Here is a 12925-nt window from a genome sequence, read left to right on the forward strand (position 1 = left end):
CCCACGGCTACTTCGATCGGTCACTGTGAAATAACTACTACTCTGAATGGTACGAATCCCTCCCCAGATTTTCATCTTGGCCTGATGAACAGAACAAATGCAATGAATCGACCCTATTCGGGAAATAAATATGTGAAAGATTGGAGAACAGAGGAGCGGACGACCCTGGGAGACACAAGACCCACGGCTACTTCGATCGGTCACTGTGAAATAACTACTACTCTGAATGGTACGAATCCTTCCCCAGATTTCATCTTGCCCTGATGAACAGAATAAATGCAATGAATCGACCCTATTCGGGAAACAAATATGTGAAAGATTGGAGAACAGAGAACAGACGACCCTGGGAGACACAGGACCCACGGCTACTTCGATCGGTCACTGTGAAATAACTACTACTCTGAAGGGTACGAATCCTCCCAAGATTTTCATCTTGGCCTGATGAACAGAATAAATGCAATGAATCGACCCTATTTGGGAAATAAATATGTGAAAGATTGGAGAACAGAGGGGCGGACGACCCTGGGAGACACAAGACCCACGATAACTTAGATAGGTCACTGTGAAATAACTACTACTCTGAATGGTACGAATCCCTCGCCAGATTTTCATCTTGGCCTGATGAACAGAATAAATGCAATGAATCGACCCTATTCGGGAAATAAATATGTGAAAGATTGGAGCATAGAGGAGCGGACGACCCTGGGAAACGACCCACGTCTACTTCGATCGATCACTGCGAAATAACCACTGCTCGGAATGGTACGAAACCCTCCCCAGATTTTTATCTTGGACTGATGAAGAGAATAAATTCAATTAATTGACCCCATTCGGGAAATATGTGAAAGATTGGAGAACAGAGGAGCGGGCGACCCTGGGAGACACAAGACCCACGGCTACTTCGATCGGTCACAGTGAAATAACTACTCTGAATGGTACGAATCCCTCCCCAGATTTTCATCTTGGCCTGATGAACAGAATAAATGCAATCAATCGACCCTATTCGGGAAATAAATATGTGAAAGATTGGAGAACAGAGGAGCGGACGACCCTGGGAGACACAAGACCCACGGCTACTTGGATCGGTCACTGTGAAATAACTACTCTGAATGGTACGAATTCCTCCCCAGATTTTCATCTTGGTCTGATGAACAGAATAAATGCAATTAATCGACCCTATTCGGGAAATAAATATGTCAAAGATTGGAGAACAGAGGAGCGGGCGACCCTGGGAGACACAAGACCCACGGCTACTTCGATCGGTCACTGTGAAATAACTACTCTGAATGGTACGGATCCCTCCCCAGATTTTCATCTTGGCCTGATGAACAGAATAAATGCAATTAATCGACCCTATTCGGGAAATAAATATGTAAAAGATTGGAGAACAGAGGAGCGGACGACCCTGGGAGACACAAGACCCACGGCTACTTCGATCGGTCACAGTGAAATAACTACTCTGAATGGTACGAATCCCTCCCCAGATTTTCATCTTGGCCTGATGAACAGAATAAATGCAATTAATCGACCCTATTCGGGAAATAAATATGTGAAAGATTGGAGAACAGAGGAGCGGACGACCCTGGGAGACACAAGACCCACGGCTACTTCGATCGGTCACTGTGAAATAACTACTCTGAATGGTACGAATCCCTCCCCAGATTTTCATCTTGGCCTGATGAACAGAATAAATGCAATTAATCGACCCTATTCGGGAAATAAATATGTGAAAGATTGGAGAACAGAGGAGCGGACGACCCTGGGAGACACAAGACCCACGGCTACTTCGATCGGTCACTGTGAAATAACTACTCTGAATGGTACGAATCCCTCCCCAGATTTTCATCTTGGCCTGATGAACAGAATAAATGCAATTATCGACCCTATTCGGGAAATAAATATGTGAAAGATTGGAGAACAGAGGAGCGGACGACCCTGGGAAACACAAGACCCACGGCTACTTCGATCGGTCACTGTGAAATAACTACTCTGAATGGTACGAATCCCTCCCCAGATTTTCATCTTGGCCTGATGAACAGAATAAATGCAATTAATAGACCCTATTCGGGAAATAAATATGTGAAAGATTGGAGAACAGAGGAGCGGACGACCCTGGGAGACACAGGACCCACGGCTACTTCGATCGGTCACTGTGAAATAACTACTCTGAATGGTACGAATCCCTCCCCAGATTTTCATCTTGGCCTGATGAACAGAATAAATGCAATTAATCGACCCTATTCGGGAAATAAATATGTGAAAGATTGGAGAACAGAGGAGCGGACGACCCTGGGAGACACAATACCCACGGCTACTTCGATCGGTCACAGTGAAATAACTACTCTGAATGGTACGAATCCCTCCCCAGATTTTCATCTTGGTCTGATGAACAGAATAAATGCAATTAATCGACCCTATTCGGGAAATAAATATGTGAAAGATTGGAGAACAGAGGAGCGGGCGACCCTGGGAGACACAAGACCCACGGCTACTTCGATCGGTCACTGTGAAATAACTACTCTGAATGGTACGAGTCCTTCCCCAGATTTTCATCTTGGCCTGATGAACAGAATAAATGCAATGAATCGACCCTATTCGGGAAACAAATATGTGAAAGATTGGAGAACAGAGAACAGACCACCCTGGGAGACACAGGACCCACGGCTACTTCGATCGGTCACTGTGAAATAACTACTACTCTGAATGGTACGAATCCCTCCCAAGATTTTCATCTTGGCCTGATGAACAGAATAAATGCAATGAATCGACCCTATTCGGGAAATAAATATGTGAAAGATTGGAGAACAGAGGGGCGGACGACCCTGGGAGACACAAGACCCACGGCTACTTCGATAGGTCACTGTGAAATAACTACTACTCTGAATGGTACGAATCCTTCCCCAGATTTTCATCTTGGCCTGATGAACAGAATAAATGCAATGAATCGACCCTATTCGGGAAACAAATATGTGAAAGATTGGAGAACAGAGAACAGACGACCCTGGGAGACACAGGACCCACGGCTACTTCGATCGGTCACTGTGAAATAACTACTACTCTGAATGGTACGAATCCCTCCCAAGATTTTCATCTTGGCCTGATGAACAGAATAAATGCAATGAATCGACCCTATTCGGGAAATAAATATGTGAAAGATTGGAGAACAGAGGGGCGGACGACCCTGGGAGACACAAGACCCACGGCTACTTCGGTAGGTCACTGTGAAATAACTACTACTCTGAATGGTACGAATCCCTCCCCAGATTTTCATCTTGGCCTGATGAACAGAATAAATGCAATGAATCGACCCTATTCGCGAAATAAATATGTGAAAGATTGGAGCATAGAGGAGCGGACGACCCTGGGAAACGACCCACGTCTACTTCGATCGATCACTGCGAAATAACCACTGCTCGGAATGGTACGAAACCCTCCCCAGATTTTTATCTTGGACTGATGAAGAGAATAAATTCAATTAATTGACCCCATTCGGGAAATATGTGAAAGATTGGAGAACAGAGGAGCGGGCGACCCTGGGAGACACAAGACCCACGGCTACTTCGATCGGTCACTGTGAAATAACTACTCTGAATGGTACGAATCCCTCCCCAGATTTTCATCTTGGCCTGATGAACAGAATAAATGCAATTAATCGACCCTATTCGGGAAATAAATATGTGAAAGATTGGAGAACAGAGGAGCGGACGACCCTGGGAGACACAAGACCCACGGCTACTTTGATCGGTCACTGTGAAATAACTACTCTGAATGGTACGAATCCCTCCCCAGATTTTCATCTTGGTCTGATGAACAGAATAAATGCAATTAATCGACCCTATTCGGGAAATAAATATGTCAAAGATTGGAGAACAGAGGAGCGGGCGACCCTGGGAGACACAAGACCCACGGCTACTTCGATCGGTCACTGTGAAATAACTACTCTGAATGGTACGAATCCTCCCCAGATTTTCATCTTGGAATGATGAACAGAATAAATGCAATTAATCGACCCTATTCGGGAAATAAATAGTGAAACATTGGAGAACAGAGGAGCGGGCGACCCTGGGAGACACAAGACCCACGGCTACTTCGATCGGTCACTGTGAAATAACTACTCTGAATGGTACGAATCCCTCCCCAGATTTTCATCTTGGCCTGATGAACAGAATAAATGCAATTAATCGACCCTATTCGGGAAATAAATATGTAAAAGATTGGAGAACAGAGGAGCGGACGACCCTGGAGACACAAGACCCACGGCTACTTCGATCGGTCACAGTGAAATAACTACTCTGAATGGTACGAATCCCTCCCAGATTTTCATCTTGGCCTGATGAACAGAATAAATGCAATTAATCGACCCTATTCGGGAAATAAATATGTGAAAGATTGGAGAACAGAGGAGCGGACGACCCTGGGAGACACAAGACCCACGGCTACTTCGATCGGTCACTGTGAAATAACTACTCTGAATGGTACGAATCCCTCCCCAGATTTTCATCTTGGCCTGATGAACAGAATAAATGCAATTATCGACCCTATTCGGGAAATAAATATGTGAAAGATTGGAGAACAGAGGAGCGGACGACCCTGGGAGAACACAAGACCCACGGCTACTTCGATCGGTCACTGTGAAATAATTACTTTGAATGGTACGAATCCCTCCCCAGATTTTCATCTTGGCCTGATGAACAGAATAAATGCAATTAATACGACCCTATTCGGGAAATAAATATGTGAAAGATTGGAGAACAGAGGAGCGGACGACCCTGGGAGACACAAGACCCACGGCTACTTCGATCGGTCACTGTGAAATAACTACTCTGAATGGTACGAATCCCTCCCCAGATTTTCATCTTGGCCTGATGAACAGAATAAATGCAATGAATCGACCCTATTCGGGAAATAAATATGTGAAAGATTGGAGAACAGAGGAGCGGACGACCCTGGGAGACACAAGACCCACGGCTACTTCGATCGGTCACTGTGAAATAACAACTCTGAATGGTACGAATCCCTCCCCAGATTTTCATCTTGGCCTGATGAACAGAATAAATGCAATGAATCGACCCTATTCGGGAAATAAATATGTGAAAGATTGGAGAACAGAGGAGCGGACGACCCTGGAGACACAAGACCCACGGCTACTTCGATAGGTCACTGTGAAATAACTACTACTCTGAATGGTACGAATCCCTCCCCAGATTTTCATCTTGGCCTGATGAACAGAATAAATGCAATGAATCGACCCTATTCGGGAAACAAATATGTGAAAGATTGGAGAACAGAGAACAGACGACCCTGGGAGACACAGGACCCACGGCTACTTCGATCGGTCACTGTGAAATAACTACTACTCTGAATGGTACGAATCCCTCCCAAGATTTTCATCTTGGCCTGATGAACAGAATAAATGCAATGAATCGACCCTATTCGGGAAATAAATATGTGAAAGATTGGAGAACAGAGGGCGGACGACCCTGGGAGACACAAGACCCACGGCTACTTCGATCGGTCACTGTGAAATAACTACTACTCTGAATGGTACGAATCCTTCCCCAGATTTTCATCTTGGCCTGATGAACAGAATAAATGCAATGAATCGACCCTATTCGGGAAACAAATATGTGAAAGATTGGAGAACAGAGAACAGACGACCCTGGGAGACACAGGACCCACGGCTACTTCGATCGGTCACTGTGAAATAACTACTACTCTGAATGGTACGAATCCCTCCCAAGATTTTCATCTTGGCCTGATGAACAGAATAAATGCAATGAATCGACCCTATTCGGGAAATAAATATGTGAAAGATTGGAGAACAGAGGGGCGGACGACCCTGGGAGACACAAGACCCACGGCTACTTCGATCGGTCACTGTGAAATAACTACTACTCTGAATGGTACGAATCCCTCCCCAGATTTTCATCTTGGCCTGATGAACAGAATAAATGCAATGAATCGACCCTATTCGGGAAATAAATATGTGAAAGATTGGAGAACAGAGGAGCGGACGACCCTGGGAGACACAGACCCACGGCTACTTCGATCGGTCACTGTGAAATAACTACTACTCTGAATGGTACGAATCCCTCCCAAGATTTTCATCTTGGCCTGATGAACAGAATAAATGCAATGAATCGACCCTATTCGGGAAATAAATATGTGAAAGATTGGAGAACAGAGGGGCGGACGACCCTGGGAGACACAAGACCCACGGCTACTTCGGTAGGTCACTGTGAAATAACTACTACTCTGAATGGTACGAATCCCTCCCCAGATTTTCATCTTGGCCTGATGAACAGAATAAATGCAATGAATCGACCCTATTCGCGAAATAAATATGTGAAAGATTGGAGCATAGAGGAGCGGACGACCCTGGGAAACGACCCACGTCTACTTCGATCGATCACTGCGAAATAACCACTGCTCGGAATGGTACGAAACCCTCCCCAGATTTTTATCTTGGACTGATGAAGAGAATAAATTCAATTAATTGACCCCATTCGGGAAATATGTGAAAGATTGGAGAACAGAGGAGCGGGCGACCCTGGGAGACACAAGACCCACGGCTACTTCGATCGGTCACTGTGAAATAACTACTCTGAATGGTACGAATCCCTCCCCAGATTTTCATCTTGGCCTGATGAACAGAATAAATGCAATTAATCGACCCTATTCGGGAAATAAATATGTGAAAGATTGGAGAACAGAGGAGCGGACGACCCTGGGAGACACAAGACCCACGGCTACTTTGATCGGTCACTGTGAAATAACTACTCTGAATGGTACGAATCCCTCCCCAGATTTTCATCTTGGCCTGATGAACAGAATAAATGCAATTAATCGACCCTATTCGGGAAATAAATATGTCAAAGATTGGAGAACAGAGGAGCGGGCGACCCTGGGAGACACAAGACCCACGGCTACTTCGATCGGTCACTGTGAAATAACTACTCTGAATGGTACGAATCCCTCCCCAGATTTTCATCTTGGCCTGATGAACAGAATAAATGCAATTAATCGACCCTATTCGGGAAATAAATAGTGAAAGATTGGAGAACAGAGGAGCGGACGACCCTGGGAGACACAAGACCCACGGCTACTTCGATCGGTCACTGTGAAATAACTACTCTGAATGGTACGAATCCCTCCCCAGATTTTCATCTTGGCCTGATGAACAGAATAAATGCAATTAATCGACCCTATTCGGGAAATAAATATGTAAAAGATTGGAGAACAGAGGAGCGGACGACCCTGGGAGACACAAGACCCACGGCTACTTCGATCGGTCACTGTGAAATAACTACTCTGAATGGTACGAATCCCTCCCCAGATTTTCATCTTGGCCTGATGAACAGAATAAATGCAATTATCGACCCTATTCGGGAAATAAATATGTGAAAGATTGGAGAACAGAGGAGCGGACGACCCTGGGAGACACAAGACCCACGGCTACTTCGATCGGTCACTGTGAAATAACTACTCTGAATGGTACGAATCCCTCCCCAGATTTTCATCTTGGCCTGATGAACAGAATAAATGCAATTAATCGACCCTATTCGGGAAATAAATATGTGAAAGATTGGAGAACAGAGGAGCGGACGACCCTGGGAGACACAAGACCCACGGCTACTTCGATCGGTCACTGTGAAATAACTACTCTGAATGGTACGAATCCCTCCCCAGATTTTCATCTTGGCCTGATGAACAGAATAAATGCAATTAATCGACCCTATTCGGGAAATAAATATGTGAAAGATTGGAGAACAGAGGAGCGGACGACCCTGGGAGACACAAGACCCACGGCTACTTCGATCGGTCACTGTGAAATAACAACTCTGAATGGTACGAATCCCTCCCCAGATTTTCATCTTGGCCTGATGAACAGAATAAATGCAATCAATCGACCCTATTCGGGAAATAAATATGTGAAAGATTGGAGAACAGAGGAGCGGACGACCCTGGGAGACACAAGACCCACGGCTACTTCGATGGTCACTGTGAAATAACTACTACTCTGAATGGTACGAATCCCTCCCCAGATTTTCATCTTGGCCTGATGAACAGAATAAATGCAATTATCGACCCTATTCGGGAAATAAATATGTGAAAGATTGGAGAACAGAGGAGCGGACGACCCTGGGAAACACAAGACCCACGGCTACTTCGATCGGTCACTGTGAAATAACTACTTTGAATGGTACGAATCCCTCCCCAGATTTTCATCTTGGCCTGATGAACAGAATAAATGCAATTAATACACCCTATTCGGGAAATAAATATGTGAAAGATTGGAGAACAGAGGAGCGGACGACCCTGGGAGACACAAGACCCACGGCTACTTCGATCGGTCACTGTGAAATAACTACTCTGAATGGTACGAATCCCTCCCCAGATTTTCATCTTGGCCTGATGAACAGAATAAATGCAATTAATCGACCCTATTCGGGAAATAAATATGTGAAAGATTGGAGAACAGAGGAGCGGACGACCCTGGGAGACACAAGACCCACGGCTACTTCGATCGGTCACTGTGAAATAACAACTCTGAATGGTACGAATCCCTCCCCAGATTTTCATCTTGGCCTGATGAACAGAATAAATGCAATCAATCGACCCTATTCGGGAAATAAATATGTGAAAGATTGGAGAACAGAGGAGCGGACGACCCTGGGAGACACAAGACCCACGGCTACTTCGATTGGTCACTGTGAAATAACTACTACTCTGAATGGTACGAATCCCTCCCCAGATTTTCATCTTGGCCTGATGAACAGAACAAATGCAATGAATCGACCCTATTCGGGAAATAAATATGTGAAAGATTGGAGAACAGAGGAGCGGACGACCCTGGGAGACACAAGACCCACGGCTACTTCGATCGGTCACTGTGAAATAACTACTACTCTGAATGGTACGAATCCTTCCCCAGATTTTCATCTTGCCCTGATGAACAGAATAAATGCAATGAATCGACCCTATTCGGGAAACAAATATGTGAAAGATTGGAGAACAGAGGGGCGGACGACCCTGGGAGACACAAGACCCACGGCTACTTCGATAGGTCACTGTGAAATAACTACTACTCTGAATGGTACGAATCCCTCCCCAGATTTTCATCTTGGCCTGATGAACAGAATAAATGCAATGAATCGACCCTATTCGGGAAATAAATATGTGAAAGATTGGAGCATAGAGGAGCGGACGACCCTGGGAAACGACCCACGTCTACTTCGATCGATCACTGCGAAATAACCACTGCTCGGAATGGTACGAAACCCTCCCCAGATTTTTATCTTGGACTGATGAAGAGAATAAATTCAATTAATTGACCCCATTCGGGAAATATGTGAAAGATTGGAGAACAGAGGAGCGGGCGACCCTGGGAGACACAAGACCCACGGCTACTTCGATCGGTCACTGTGAAATAACTACTCTGAATGGTACGAATCCCTCCCCAGATTTTCATCTTGGCCTGATGAACAGAATAAATGCAATCAATCGACCCTATTCGGGAAATAAATATGTGAAAGATTGGGGAACAGAGGAGCGGACGACCCTGGGAGACAAAAGACCCATGGCTACTTCGATCGGTCACTGTGAAATAACTACTCTGAATGGTACGAATCCCTCCCCAGATTTTCATCTTGGTCTGATGAACAGAATAAATGCAATTAATCGACCCTATTCGGGAAATAAATATGTGAAAGATTGGAGAACAGAGGAGCGGGCGACCCTGGGAGACACAAGACCCACGGCTACTTCGATCGGTCACTGTGAAATAACTACTCTGAATGGTACGAATTCCTCCCCAGATTTTCATCTTGGAATGATGAACAGAATAAATGCAATTAATCGACCCTATTCGGGAAATAAATAGTGAAACATTGGAGAACAGAGGAGCGGGCGACCCTGGGAGACACAAGACCCACGGCTACTTCGATCGGTCACTGTGAAATAACTGCTCTGAATGGTACGAATCCCTCCCCAGATTTTCATCTTGGCCTGATGAACAGAATAAATGCAATTAATCGACCCTATTCGGGAAATAAATATGTGAAAGATTGGAGAACAGAGGAGCGGACGACCCTGGGAGACACAAGACCCACGGCTACTTCGATCGGTCACAGTGAAATAACTTCTCTGAATGGTACGAATCCCTCCCCAGATTTTCATCTTGGCCTGATGAACAGAATAAATGCAATTAATCGACCCTATTCGGGAAATAAATATGTGAAAGATTGGAGAACAGAGGAGCGGACGACCCTGGGAAACACAAGACCCACGGCTACTTCGATCGGTCACTGTGAAATAACTACTTTGAATGGTACGAATCCCTCCCCAGATTTTCATCTTGGCCTGATGAACAGAATAAATGCAATTAATAGACCCTATTCGGGAAATAAATATGTGAAAGATTGGAGAACAGAGGAGCGGACGACCCTGGGAGACACAAGACCCACGGCTACTTCGATCGGTCACTGTGAAATAACTACTCTGAATGGTACGAATCCCTCCCCAGATTTTCATCTTGGCCTGATGAACAGAAGAAATGCAATTAATCGACCCTATTCGGGAAATAAATATGTGAAAGATTGGAGAACAGAGGAGCGGACGACCCTGGGAGACACAAGACCCACGGCTACTTCGATCGGTCACTGTGAAATAACAACTCTGAATGGTACGAATCCCTCCCCAGATTTTCATCTTGGCCTGATGAACAGAATAAATGCAATCAATCGACCCTATTCGGGAAATAAATATGTGAAAGATTGGAGAACAGAGGAGCGGACGACCCTGGGAGACACAAGACCCACGGCTACTTCGATCGGTCACTGTGAAATAACTACTACTCTGAATGGTACGAATCCCTCCCCAGATTTTCATCTTGGCCTGATGAACAGAACAAATGCAATGAATCGACCCTATTCGGGAAATAAATATGTGAAAGATTGGAGAACAGAGGAGCGGACGACCCTGGGAGACACAAGACCCACGGCTACTTCGATCGGTCACTGTGAAATAACTACTACTCTGAATGGTACGAATCCCTCCCCAGATTTTCATCTTGGCCTGATGAACAGAATAAATGCAATTAATCGGCCCTATTCGGGAAATAAATATGTGAAAGATTGGAGAACAGAGGAGCGGACGACCCTGAGAGACACAAGACCCACGGCTACTTCGATCGGTCACTGTGAAATAACTACTACTCTGAATGGTACGAATCCCTCCCCAGATTTTCATCTTGGCCTGATGAACAGAATAAATGCAATGAATTGATTTATATTCGGGAAATAAATATGTGAAAGATTGGAGAACAGAGGAGCGGACGACCCTGGGAGACACAAGACCCACGGCTACTTCGATCGGTCACTGTGAAATAACTACTACTCTGAATGGTACGAATCCCTCCCCAGATTTTCATCTTGGCCTGATGAACAGAATAAATGCAATTAATCGACCCTATTCGGGAAATAAATATGTGAAATATTGGAGAACAGAGGAGCGGACGACCCTGAGAGACACAAGACCCACGGCTACTTCGATCGGTCACTGTGAAATAACTACTACTCTGAATGGTACGAATCCCTCCCCAGATTTTCATCTTGGCCTGATGAACAGAATAAATGCAATTAATCGACCCTATCCGGGAAATAAATATGTGAAAGATTGGAGAACAGAGGAGCGGACGACCCTGGGAGACACAAGACCCACGGCTACTTCGATCGGTCACTGTGAAATAACTACTACTCTGAATGGTACGAATCCCTCCCCAGATTTTCATCTTGGCCTGATGAACAGAATAAATGCAATTAATCGACCCTATTCGGGAAATAAATATGTGAAAGATTGGAGAACAGAGGAGCGGACGACCCTGAGAGACACAAGACCCACGGCTACTTCGATCGGTCACTGTGAAATAACTACTACTCTGAATGGTACGAATCCCTCCCCAGATTTTCATCTTGGCCTGATGAACAGAATAAATGCAATGAATCGATTTATATTCGGGAAATAAATATGTGAAAGATTGGAGAACAGAGGAGCGGACGACCCTGGGAGACACAAGACCCACGGCTACTTCGATCGGTCACTGTGAAATAACTACTGCTCTGAATGGTACGAATCCCTCCCCAGATTTTCATCTTGGCCTGATGAACAGAATAAATGCAATTAATCGACCCTATTCGGGAAATAAATATGTGAAATATTGGAGAACAGAGGAGCGGACGACCCTGAGAGACACAAGACCCACGGCTACTTCGATCGGTCACTGCGAAATAACTACTCTGAATGGTACGAATCCCTCCCCAGATTTTCATCTTGGCCTGATGAACAGAATAAATGCAATTAATCGACCCTATTCGGGAAATAAATATGTGAAAGATTGGAGAACAGAGGAGCGGACGACCCTGGGAGACACAAGACCCACGGCTACTTCGATCGATCACTGTGAAATAACTACTCTGAATGGTACGAATCCCTCCCCAGATTTTCATCTTGGCCTGATGAACAGAATAAATGCAATTAATCGACCCTATTCGGGAAATAAATATGTGAAATATTGGAGAACAGAGGAGCGGACGACCCTGAGAGACACAAGACCCACGGCTACTTCGATCGGTCACTGCGAAATAACTACTCTGAATGGTACGAATCCCTCCCCAGATTTTCATCTTGGCCTGATGAACAGAATAAATGCAATTAATCGACCCTATTCGGGAAATAAATATGTGAAAGATTGGAGAACAGAGGAGCGGACCACCCTGGGAGACACAAGACCCACGGCTACTTCGATCGGTCACTGTGAAATAACTACTCTGAATGGTACGAATCCCTCCCCAGATTTTCATCTTGGCCTGATGAACAGAATAAATGCAATTAATCGACCCTATTCGGGAAATAAATATGTGAAAGA

This window comes from Ornithodoros turicata, unplaced genomic scaffold (genome assembly GCF_037126465.1).
Source record: "Ornithodoros turicata isolate Travis unplaced genomic scaffold, ASM3712646v1 ctg00001007.1, whole genome shotgun sequence".
Classification (NCBI taxonomy): domain Eukaryota; kingdom Metazoa; phylum Arthropoda; class Arachnida; order Ixodida; family Argasidae; genus Ornithodoros; species Ornithodoros turicata.